Below are 12269 nucleotides of genomic sequence, written 5' to 3' on the forward strand. Positions count from 1 at the left end.
ATCCTCCGAGCTTGCGCCAGTCCGACCATCATGAGGCTTTTGATTCTGGCTTCTGTCACGGCAGCGGGTTCCCCAACAAGTGGTCGCTGGTGCTCTCAGATTTTTGAAAATCAACGCCGAGGGGGGGTGTATTCCATCCCCATGCTCCTTAAACTCGTGACCCATCATTCCGCAGACCTGGCACCAATCAGGTAGATGTTCGTACTTTACCGCAAAGATCACCCTCTCTCCTCCATGGATCAGCGAGATTGCTTTTTTGAGGGGATTTCTCACATCAAGCCAAACCCTAACCCTATAGAAGTTTCCTTCGAAATCAAAAGAAGATGGCTCTGAATCCACAAACTCACCAATTTTGCTAGCAAGTGCCTTCACTTTCCCATGGAATCCAATAGGCAGGTCGATGAAGCGGACCCATATCTCAAATTTGTATAGCTCTATCTCTGTTGGTTTTGTGAATCCATCATATGGAGCAATGATCACCGGGTTGCCTCGAAAGTGCCATGGACCCCCTTGAGTGACTCTCTCCCAATCACCCAAGCAATTGAACTGCATCTAGAAGAGAATCTCCTCCATGGTTTTGATTTTCACCGGCCTAGCAAGATCCCAGGGCTTCCTCATGTTTCGGAAAAAACAATAGGTGCTAAATGTGGACTCTAACCAAGATCATCCAGCGGAGGTTCTCCTCTGCCAGGGCGTCATCCTCCTCGAAAACAACGTCATCGAGATCGTCTTCCATGAGGGCCAGCTCCTTCATTAGCTCCTCCAACTTGCCCTTCCCCTTTGATCCCGAAGCCGTAGGGTCGCCATGGTTTGCCATGGGTTGACGACACATGGTAGATCGATCTCCCAGGTGCAGAGACCGACGGGAGATAAGAAACCCTCACACCCCCAGGAGACCGAGACCAGGCCAGGGCAGCAGTCAGAGACTACTCCGAGATTGGCCTGAGGACGGATACTCGATCCAGCGGAGGAGGAGGAAGGCTGATATCAACGATCACTGGCGGCGTCGAGAGGAAAGATAACCCAAACGAGAGGGAAAGATCTTGTTTGCCACCGACACCTTCAAGCCAACTAAAATGCGACATGTGGCAGCAGCTAGCAGAACCTCTTAACACGCTCACAGGCCCAAGAATTATCTTTGTCATGGCCAGTCATCTATCTATATTAGGTACGGGCTCTTAGAGAAACTCCAATGGGGCGACCCAAACGAACGTCGATTTTGTCCGCTTTTTGTCCGTTTGGGTCGGCCACCCGCCCGGCGTCCGCCCTGTTTTAGATATGGGTCGGCAGGGCGCCCAATGCACCGACCCATATGTGCCGTCTTGGCTGCCTAGCCCCCTTTTTTTGCATGATTGCATAGTTCAAAATAAAATCGTTTTGGACCGAATAAAATAGCATAGTTTATTACAAGCCAAATGAAAATAAAAAGGTCTCACATAGTTTTGCAAACAAATAAAAGAAGATACATCTATTGGTTGCCAACATGAGCCCACATAAGCTCAACCAAATAATTTTGCAGTTGCACGTGAATTTTCCAATCACGCATGTCTTGATAAAATTGGGTGAACTGTTCAAACATTGCCGCTACTCCATGCTCAGGCACAACATTCCCACCCTGAAATTGAAACCCTTGATCATACAGATGTTCCGGGCGCTCGTCTTCTACAATCATATTATGCATGATCACACAAGCAGTCATCATCTCGCACAGTTTCTGCGTGCTCCGGGTATTAGCAGGATGCCGAACGATGCCCCATTAAGATTGCAAAACACCAAAGGCACGCTCGACATCCTTCCTAGCACTCTCTTGCTCTTGGGAAAATCTTTTCCTCTTCTCTCCGACGGGGTTGGGTATTGTCTTGACAATAGTGGTCCATTGAGGATAGATACCGTCACCCAGATAGTATCCTCGTCATCGGAGGATGAATCGTCGGAGCCGCAAAGGAAATTGTGAAAAAAACTCGTCGGCGGAGTCCATTTTGTACCTTGGCAAACTGTCAAACAACTTGCGGGCGTTGGCGAAGGAGACGGCCGGCGAAGGGAGTCGCGGCGTGCACGGACCAACTAGCTGTCTTGCCGACGTGTGACAAGCGTGCCGGCTTCCAATGAACGTGCCGGTGAGGATCTGGCCGGGCGGAGAGGCGGCTTCTTGGTCGGGAGCGGCTGTGTGGTGGGGGCGCGGGGGGTGGGAAGCAGTCGGCTCCTGGCGGCAAGACGGCGGTGGCGGACGACGTGGGAGTGGGCGGCGTAGCTGGGCGGATGTGGATGCCCCGGCAGCTGGCAGAGTCGCCGGCAAAAATGGGGCGGCGGCGTCGGCGACGATGGAGGAGGGCAAGGGTTGCTGTTGTATGGGGAAGGGCAATGTGACACAGACCAGCGAGCCTGGGGAAACAGAGGGCGAGCGTGCGCGCGTCCGTCGCGTGTCCGCGCCGACGCAAATCCGGCTCAAAAATGAGCCGGGAATAGGTCGCCTGCAGATGAAAAGCGGACGCGCGTCTGTTTGGGTCGGTGCGTTGGGCCGCCTTTTCTGTCCGCGCCAACCCAACGGACGGCGGCGGACGAATTAGGGGAGCTCCTAACGGGCGCCTTCAGCGCCGGTTCCCGTTCTCGCGCCCACACGCCCGCGAACTGGGCCGGCCCAGCTTGCCTCGTTCGCTTGTTCCACTTCTGCTCGTTCGCTCCCCTCGCTCCCTTGTTCATTCTCCCTCGATCGCCTACCTCGCTCCCCTGGATATGTCAAGTATTGACTTTTGACGAAAAATACAAAAAACAAAAAATTTTGTGAATTCAAGAATTTTCATAAAACTTGAAAGAAAGACCAGGAACTTATAAAAAAGTTCATCAATAAAGAAAAATCGATTTTGAAAAAAATGAAAATCTTAAATATGCGAACAAATGTTTCAAAAATTGTACGCAAATTTTGAATATTCCTTTTATTTTAAACGTGAACTATGTTTTTCAAAAATGAACAAATTTCGAAATTTGAATACTTTTTTTGTACCGTGAACAATTTTTAGAAAGTGAATTTAGAATACACATTGAACATTTTCTTAGTACAGGGTGAACATTATTCAAAGAAAGACTGAACATTTTTTTAAATACGCTGAACTTTTTTTGAATACATGCTGAACAAAATTTCTCTACACGATGAACATTTTTTAACACACTGAACATTTTTTCAATGTATGGTGAACAATATTCAAATACACATAGAACGTTTTTTTAAAATACGATGAACTCCTTTTGAATGCATGCTGAACAAAATTTCTATACATGATGAACATTTTTTTATACACACTGAATTTTTTTTCAAATGTATGATGAAAATTTTTCTTCAATACGGTGAACAAAAATTTGGAATTCAGAACTATTTTTGAAACGTGAACAAAATTTGGAATTTCAGAAAACATTTTCTGAAAAGTCAAACGAATTTCGACAAATCTGAACATATTTTGGATATTGAAAATAGTTCATCGATTTTGGAAAACTTTCATCAAATTCAAAAAAGTTCATCGATTTTGAAAAAAGTTCACTGATTTTAACAGAAGTTAATTCAACTTGAAAAAAGTTTAGGACTTTGAAAAAACGTTCGCGCATTTAAAAAAATAAAAAGAAAAGGAAAAAAGGAACCAGAAAAAGAAACGCCAAGAAATCACGAAGCCGTGGAAAACTGGTTTGGCGGGCTCCCGCGGCCTAGGTAAAAAAAACATCAGGAAGAAGTCAATAGACACATGCGATAGGATGTCGTGCTGGTCAATGCGCTGCTTTACCAACTGAGAGATCGCGAGTTCCATACCCCGCTTAGGAAATTCGATTTTTGCTGCAGTTTTGAACCCAAAAAAAAAAGACACGGGCCGGCCCAGCACGGCGCTAGGGGTATGCGCCCGTTTGCGGTTACTGAAGAAACGGGCGCTTAACATTAGGAAATGCCACAAAATAGGTCGCCCTATTGAAGTTGCTCTTACACGCTAGAAAGCCCATTAGCCCAGAGCACGTCCTAACATACCATTCACGTTGCAAGTGACAGACTGCACATCCTCTCAGTCTCAGTCGTCAGGCCATGGCGAGTTCCTTTCCCACCCCGACCCTCTTGACGCCCAAGCTGTCCCTGGCACCGCTTGGCCCTTCGCGCCGCAACGCTGCCAATGCGGCTGCCCCGTGGCCGCATCGCGGGCGGATCAGCGCGACCACAGGAGGCGACGCTGCCGCAGCAGCAGCAGCGACGACAGAGGAGGAAGCAAAGGTCAGGGACAAGCAGAGGAAACGATGCCTGAGGTGCAGCGCCCTGTACCTGGACGAGGAGAACTCTCCTGCTGCCTGCGCCTTCCATGGCCACATCACCGGTAGGTATCGTATCAGCACCACTAACTGCCGCACTACGCTACAGTACACTTGTTGCAAAATATCTTCAGGCTGCGGTTGGGCTTGCGACTCTGTGCGTGCTGATTTCGTCAGCTGGGGGCCATAGATCCTTTAGAGGCCCATGCATACGACTGCCGCGGCCTATGCAAAACTACAGGCCCGAGGACCTTCCCGAGGCCCGTTTGAGAGTGGACACATGCGTGTTTGTGTTGCAGGTGAGAAGGGGCTGTTTTCGCCGTCGCCGCCGCACCAAGGGATCGACGGCGAGTGGAGCGACAAGAGCGGTGTTATGTCTACAGGTGGAACGACTGTGGCGACCGCCCCAACACAGGCCGTGCCAACTGGAAGGGAAGGTGGAGCTGCTGCCAGGAGCGCGACGAGGAAGCGCCGCCGTGTCGCCGTGGGTACCACGTCTCCTACGACGATGGCTTCACTCTCTTCTAGCCACACGTCTACACCGGTTGTATAAATATAGAAGTTGTTGTTTTTTTGTAACACGATACTGCTTTATGAAATGCAACAGTGTCTATTTATAAAGGAAGAGTACAATAGAGTCAAGAACAAGAATATCCGCAAAAAGAAAAAAGGCAAGAAGAGAAAAAATTATGTACAACAGACATCATGGTCTAAAGATCTCGGTTGAAAAATCAAGGTGGGTCGAACCACTCCTCGGACTTGGCTTCTTTCGATGGGACTAGTTGGTGCCATCAGACTTCCTTTCTTCACTCTGTTTCTCTCTTTTAAGGTCATCCATGAGGTTAGCATGAGAACTGAACTCCACTTTTCTGCCTCATCATTGACTATGGATTATTTCACAAATGACTTAGCAGATACTAGTACTTATCAAGTCACACATAGTCAAATATGCAGCAGTTGGACCGTGATATTTGACACATGTGTGCCATATAAGCAAAACTACCCCACATCTCATTTTTTCTTCTAATTATATGCATGCGTATGATTTTTTCTCCTTTCATGTGCATTCTTTTTTCTACTTGTATTAGAGGACGAAAAAGCTGACGTCAACCTAGATTCTTCCTATTTTAAAAATTCAAAATGTTTTGTAGCTTAAACCGCCGACCTGATGAAAAAACCGTTTTCACATAAAAAATTCGTCGCGACAAGATCTTTGAAACTAGATCCTATGTTGGTATGTTTCGCCATCATTTTTTTGAGGCCAAAAGTTATCATGCCTAGGCTATATAAGTTATCAATCCTGTGTTGTGAAAGTTACCGTGGTATTTCCATATAAGTTACCAGGGCATAAAACTTGTTCTCCCACCCTTCTCCACATGAACATGCATGTATGCATTAGAGGATAAAAGAGTTGATGCCATTCTAAATTCTCCCTATTCTGAAAATTCAAAATGTTTTGTAGCTCAAAGTGCTGGTTCAATGCGAAAATAGTTTTCACATAAATATTCGTGTGGCGAGATCTTCAAAACTAGATTTCATATTGGTATGTTCCGATGACTTTTTTTGGGCCTAAGGTTATCACGCATGGGCATCATAAGTTACCACGCCCGCGGTGTGCAAGTTACCGTGGTATTTTCACATAAGTTGTCGGGGGTTATATTTTTCAACAACTTTTTTCTCCTTGGTCAAAAGTTACCATGGTGTTTGCTCGTGAATTATGGGTGTGTGGTTCATATATTACCGTGTTATTTTGACGTAAGTTACCGGGTTTTGTTTTTCAACAACATTTTCCATTGGGTAAAAATACCGCGGTGTTTGTACCTAAGTTATCGGGTATGCGGTTCATATATTACCGTGCTATTTTCACATAAGACATCGGGAGATGTTTTTAATAACCCCCCCCCTCCCAGCGCCTTGATCAATGTTACTGTGGTGTTTGTACGTATTTTGTTGAGTATGTGGTTCATGTATTATCGTCCTATTTTCACATAAGTTAATGAAGGTGTCTGTTTTTCAACATTTTTTTTTGACTTGGTAAAAGTTACCATGGTGCTTGTATGTAAATTATCAGGTATGTGGTTCGTATATTGCCGTGCTATTTTCATGTAAGTTACTGGTGGGGGTATGTTTTTCAACATTTTTTGGACTTACTCAAAAGTTATTGTGGTGAATATATGTATAGTTATCGGGTATGGGGTTGCTATATTACTATGCAATTTTCACATAAATTACTAGAAGTATGTTCTTCACTCAAAAAAGAGTTTGTCAAAGTCACCTAGTGTTCGTATGTAAGTTATCGGGTATGCGGTGCATATATTACTGTCCTATATTCACATAAGTTAACTGAGTATGTTTTTCAACAACTTTTTCTTCGGGTCAAAAATTTACCATAGTATTTTTATGTAAGTTATCGGGTATGTGGTTCGTATATTACCGTGCTATTTTTACATAAGTTATCGGGGTATGTTTTTCAACAACTTTTTTCTCTTTCGTCAAATTTACCACGTTGTTTGTATGTAAGTTATCAGGTCCGCAGAGCGTATATTATCAACATTTATACATAAGTTAGCGAGAGTATGTTTTCAATAACTTTTTCCCCTGAGCAAAAGTTATCATGGTGTTTGCATGTAAGTTATCAGTTAGGTTGTGCTTATATTACCATGTTATTTATACAAAAATTATTGAGGGATGTTTGAACAAATTTTTCCGGGTCGAGGTCAAAAAGTTACTATGGTGGGTATGTTTCTGTTGAAGAACGTTGCAGAAAATTAAAAATTTTTCTACGGTTTCACCAAGATCCATCTATGAGTTCATCTAAGCAACGAGTCAAGGGAGAGAGTTTGCATCTACATACCACTTGTAGATCACGAGCGGAAGCTAGCCAAGGGGATGGTGATGATGGAGTCATACTCGAACGTGATTCGGATCACCGATGTCCAAGTGCTGAACGGACAGCACCTCCGCGTTCAACACACGTACGGGACGGGAGACGTCTCCTCCTTCTTGATCCAGCAAGGGGGAAGGAGAGGTTGAGGAAGATTGCTCCAACGGCAGCACGACGGCGTGGTGTAGTTGGTGCAGCAGTACTCCGGCAGGGCTTCGCCAAGCATATACGGAGGAGGAGAGGTGTTGGGGAGGGGAGGGGCTGCGCCTTGGCTTGTCTTAAGCTCCCATGCGCCTCCCCACTATATATAGGGGTGGAGGGGCTGGTTTCTTGCCCTCCAAGTCCATTGGGGCGTTGGCCAAGGTGGGAGGAAAGAAATCCCATCATTTCCTTCCCCACCGATTGTTATCCCCCCTTTTTAGGGATCTTGATCTTATCCCTTCGGGATATGATCTTATTCCTTCTAAGGGGAGATCTTGGTGCGCCTTGACCAGGGGTGTGGGGCCTTTCCCCCACTACTCACGTTCATGTGGGTCCCCCCATGCAGGTGGGCCCCACTCCGAAACCTTCTAGAACCTTCCCGGTACAATACCGAAAAATCCCGAACATTTTTCGGTGGCCAAAATAGGACTTCCCATATATAAATCTTTACCTCCGGACCATTCCGGAACTCCTCGTGACGTCCGGGATCTCATCCGGGACTCCGAACAACATTCGGTAACCACATACAAACTTCCTTTATAACCCTAGCGTCATCGAACCTTAAGTGTGTAGACCCTACGGGTTCGGGAGACATGTAGACATGACCGAGACGTTCTCCGGTCAATAACCAACAGCGGGATCTGGATACCCATGTTGGCTCCCACATGCTTCTCGATGTTTTCATCGGATGAACCACGATGTCGAGGATTCGATCAAACCCTGTATACAATTCCCTTTGTCAATCGGTACGTTACTTGCCCGAGACTCGATCGTCGGTATCCCAATACCTTGTTCAGTCTCGTTACCGGCAAGTCACTTACTCGTACCGTAATGCATGATCTCGTGGCCAACACTTTGGTCACCTTGAGCTCATTATGATGATGCATTACCGAGTGGGCCCAGAGATACCTCTCCGTCATACGGAGTGACAAATCCCAGTCTCGATCCGTGTCAACCCAACAGCTACTTTCGGAGATACCTGTAATGCACCTTTATAGTCACCCAGTTACGTTGTGACGTTTGATACACCCAAGGCACTCCTACGGTATCCGGGAGTTACACGATCTCATGGTCTAAGGAAGAGATACTTGACATTGGCAAAGCTCTAGCAAACAAACTAAACGACCTTTGTGCTATGCTTAGGATTGGGTCTTGTCCATCACATCATTCTCCTAATGATGTGATCCCGTTATCAACGACATCCAATGTCCATAGCCAGAAAATCATGACTATCTGTTGATCACAACGAGCTAGTCAACTAGAGGCTCACTAGGGACATATTGAGGTCTATGTATTCACACGTGTATTACGATTTCCGGATAATACAGTTATAGCATGAATAAAAGACAATTATCATGAACAATGAAATATAATAATACTTTTATTATTGCCTCTAGGGAATATTTCCAACAGTCTCCCACTTGCACTAGAGTCACCAATCTAGTTACATTGTGATGAATCGAACACCCATAGAGTTCTGGTGTTGATCATGTTTAGCTCGCGAGAGAGGTTTAGTCAACGGATCTGCGACATTCAGATCCGTATGTACTTTGCAAATTTCTACGTCTCCATCTTGAACATTTTCACGGATGGAGTTGAAACGACGCTTGATGTGCCTGGTCTTCTTGTGAAACCTGGGCTCCTTAGCAAGGGCAATAGCTCCAGTGTTGTCACAGAAGAGTTTGATTGGCCCCGACGCATTGGGTATGACTCCTAGGTCGGTGATGAACTCCTTCACCCAAATCGCTTCATGCGCTGCCTCCGAGGCTGCCATGTACTCCGCTTCACACGTAGATCCCGCCACGACGCTCTGCTTGCAGCTGCACCAGCTTACTGCTCCACCATTCAACATATACACGTATCCGGTTTGTGACTTAGAGTCATCCGGATCTGAGTCGAAGCTAGCGTCGACGTAACCCTTTACGACAAGCTCTTTGTCTCCTCCATAAACGAGAAACATGTCCTTTGTCCTTTTCAGGTACTTCAGGATATTCTTGACTGCTGTCCAGTGTTCCTTGCCGGGATTACTTTGGTATCTAGCTACCAAACTCACGGCAAGGTTTACATCAGGTCTGGTACACAGCATGGCATACATAATAGATCCTATGGCTGAAGCATAGGGGATGACACTCATCTCTTCTTTATCTTTTGCCGTGGTCGGTGACCGAGCCGAGCTCAATCTCACACCTTGTAACATAGGCAAGAACCCCTTCTTGGACTGATCCATTTTGAACCTCTTCAAAATCTTATCAAGGTATGTGCTTTGTGAAAGACCTATGAGGCGTCTCGATCTATCTCTATAGATCTTGATGCCTAATATGTAAGCAGCTTCTCCAAGGTCCTTCATTGAAAAACACTTATTCAAGTAGGCCTTAATGTTGTCCAGAAATTCTATATTATTTCCCATCAAGAGTATGTCATCTACATATAATATGAGAAATGCTACAGAGCTCCCACTCACTTTCTTGTAAACGCAGGCTTCTCCATAAGTCTGCATAAACCCAAACGCTTTGATCATCTCATCAAAGCGAATATTCCAACTCCGAGATGCTTGCACCAGCCCATAAATGGATCGCTGGAGCTTGCATACTTTGTTAGCGTTCTTAGGATCGAAAAAACCTTCCGGCTGCATCATATACAGTTCTTCCTTAAGATGCCCGTTAAGGAATGCTGTTTTGACGTCCATCTGCCATATCTCATAATCATAGTATGCGGCAATTGCTAACATGATTCGGACGGACTTTAGCTTCGCTACGGGAGAGAATGTCTCGTCGTAGTCAATCCCTTGAACCTGTCGATAACCCTTAGCGACAAGTCGAGCTTTATAGATGGTGACATTACCATCCGCGTCTGTCTTCTTCTTAAAGATCCATTTGTTTTCTATCGCTCACCGATCATCGGGCAAGTCTGTCAAAGTCCATACTTTGTTTTCATACATGGATTCTATCTCGGATTTCATGGCTTCAAGCCATTTGTTGGAATCTGGGCCCGCCGTCGCTTCTTCATAGTTCGAAGATTCACCGTTGTCTAACAACATGATTTCCAGGACGGGGTTGCCGTACCACTCTGGTGCGGAACGTGTCCTTGTGGACCTACGAAGTTCAGTAGCAACTTGATCCGAAGTACCTTGATCATCATCATTGGTTTCCTCTTCAGTTGGTGTGGGCATCACAGGAACATTTTCCTGAGCTGCACCACTTTCCCGTTCGAGAGGTAGTACTTCATCGAGTTCTACTTTCCTCCCACTTACTTCTTTCGAGAGAAACTCTTTTTCCAGAAAGCATCCGTTCTTGGCAACAAAGATTTTGCCCTCGGATCTTAAGTAGAAGGTATACCCGACAGTTTCCTTAGGGTATCCTATGAAGACGCATTTTTCCGACTTGGGTTCGAGCTTTTCAGGTTGAAGTTTCTTGACATAAGCATCGCATCCCCAAACTTTTAGAAACGACAGCTTAGGTTTCTTCCCAAACCATAATTCATACGGTGTCGTCTCAACGGATTTAGACGGTGCCCTATTTAAAGTGAATGTAGCTGTCTCTAGAGCGTATCCCCAAAATGATAGCGGTAAATCAGTAAGAGACATCATAGACCGCACCATATCCAATAGAGTGCGATTACGATGTTCGGACACACCGTTTCGCTGAGGTGTTCCAGGCGGTGTGAGTTGTGAAACGATTCCACATTTCCTTAAGTGTGTGCCAAATTCATGACTTAAATGTTCTCCTCCACGATCTGATCGTAGGCACTTTATCTTTCGGTCACGTTGATTCTCCACCTCATTCTGAAATTCCTTGAACTTTTCAAAGGTCTCAGACTTGTGTTTCATTAAGTAGACATACCCATATCTACTTAAGTCATCAGTGAGAGTGAGAACATAACGATATCCTCCGCGAGCCTCAACGCTCATTGGACCGCACACATCGGTATGTATGATTTCCAATAAGTTGGTTGCTCGCTCCATTGTTCCGGAGAACGGAGTCTTGATCATCTTGCCCATGAGGCATGGTTCGCACGTGTCAAACGATTCATAATCAAGAGACTCTAAAAGTCCATCGGCATGGAGCTTCTTCATGCGCTTGACACCAATGTGACCAAGGCGGCAGTGCCACAAGTATGTGGGACTATCGTTATCAACTTTACATCTTTTGGCATCTACACTATGAACATGTGTAATATTACGCTCGAGATTCATTAAGAATAAACCATTGACCATCGGAGCATGACCATAAAACATATCTCTCATATAAATCGAACAACCATTATTCTCAGACTTAAATGAGTAGCCATCTCGTATTAAACGAGATCCAGATACAATGTTCATGCTCAAACTTGGCACTAAAGAACAATTATTAAGGTTCAAAACTAATCCCGTAGGTAAATGTAGAGGCAGCGTGCCGACGGCGATCACATCGACTCTGGAACCATTCCCGACGCGCATCATCACCTCGTCCTTCGCCAGTCTCCGTTTATTCCGCAGCTCCTGCTGTGAGTTACAAATATGAGCAACGGCACCGGTATCAAATACCCAGGAGTTACTACGAGTACTGGTAAGGTACACATCAATTACATGTATATCAAATATACCTTTGGTTTTGCCGGCCTTCTTATCTGCTAAGTATTTGGGGCAGTTCCGCTTCCAGTGACCCTTCCCCTTGCAATAAAAGCACTCAGTCTCAGGCTTAGGTCCATTCTTTGACTTCTTCCCGGTAACTGGCTTACCAGGCGCGGCAACCTCCTTGCCGTCCTTCTTGAAGTTCTTCTTACCCTTGCCCTTCTTGAACTTAGTGGTCTTATTGACCATCAACACTTGATGTTCTTTCTTGATTTCAGCCTCTGCTGACTTCAGCATCGAGAACACTTCAGGAATGGTCTTTTCCATCCCCTGCATGTTGTAGTTCATCACAAA

The 12269-nt window shown here is 45.5% G+C and overlaps 1 pseudogene; it reads left to right on the forward strand.

The window, feature by feature from the left end:
- Positions 1-4060: 4060 nt before the first annotated feature.
- Positions 4061-4806, forward strand: LOC123114862 (uncharacterized; annotated as a pseudogene).
- Positions 4807-12269: the final 7463 nt, after the last annotated feature.

The sequence above is a fragment of the Triticum aestivum genome, chromosome 5B (genome assembly GCF_018294505.1).
Source record: "Triticum aestivum cultivar Chinese Spring chromosome 5B, IWGSC CS RefSeq v2.1, whole genome shotgun sequence".
Classification (NCBI taxonomy): Eukaryota; Viridiplantae; Streptophyta; class Magnoliopsida; order Poales; family Poaceae; genus Triticum; species Triticum aestivum.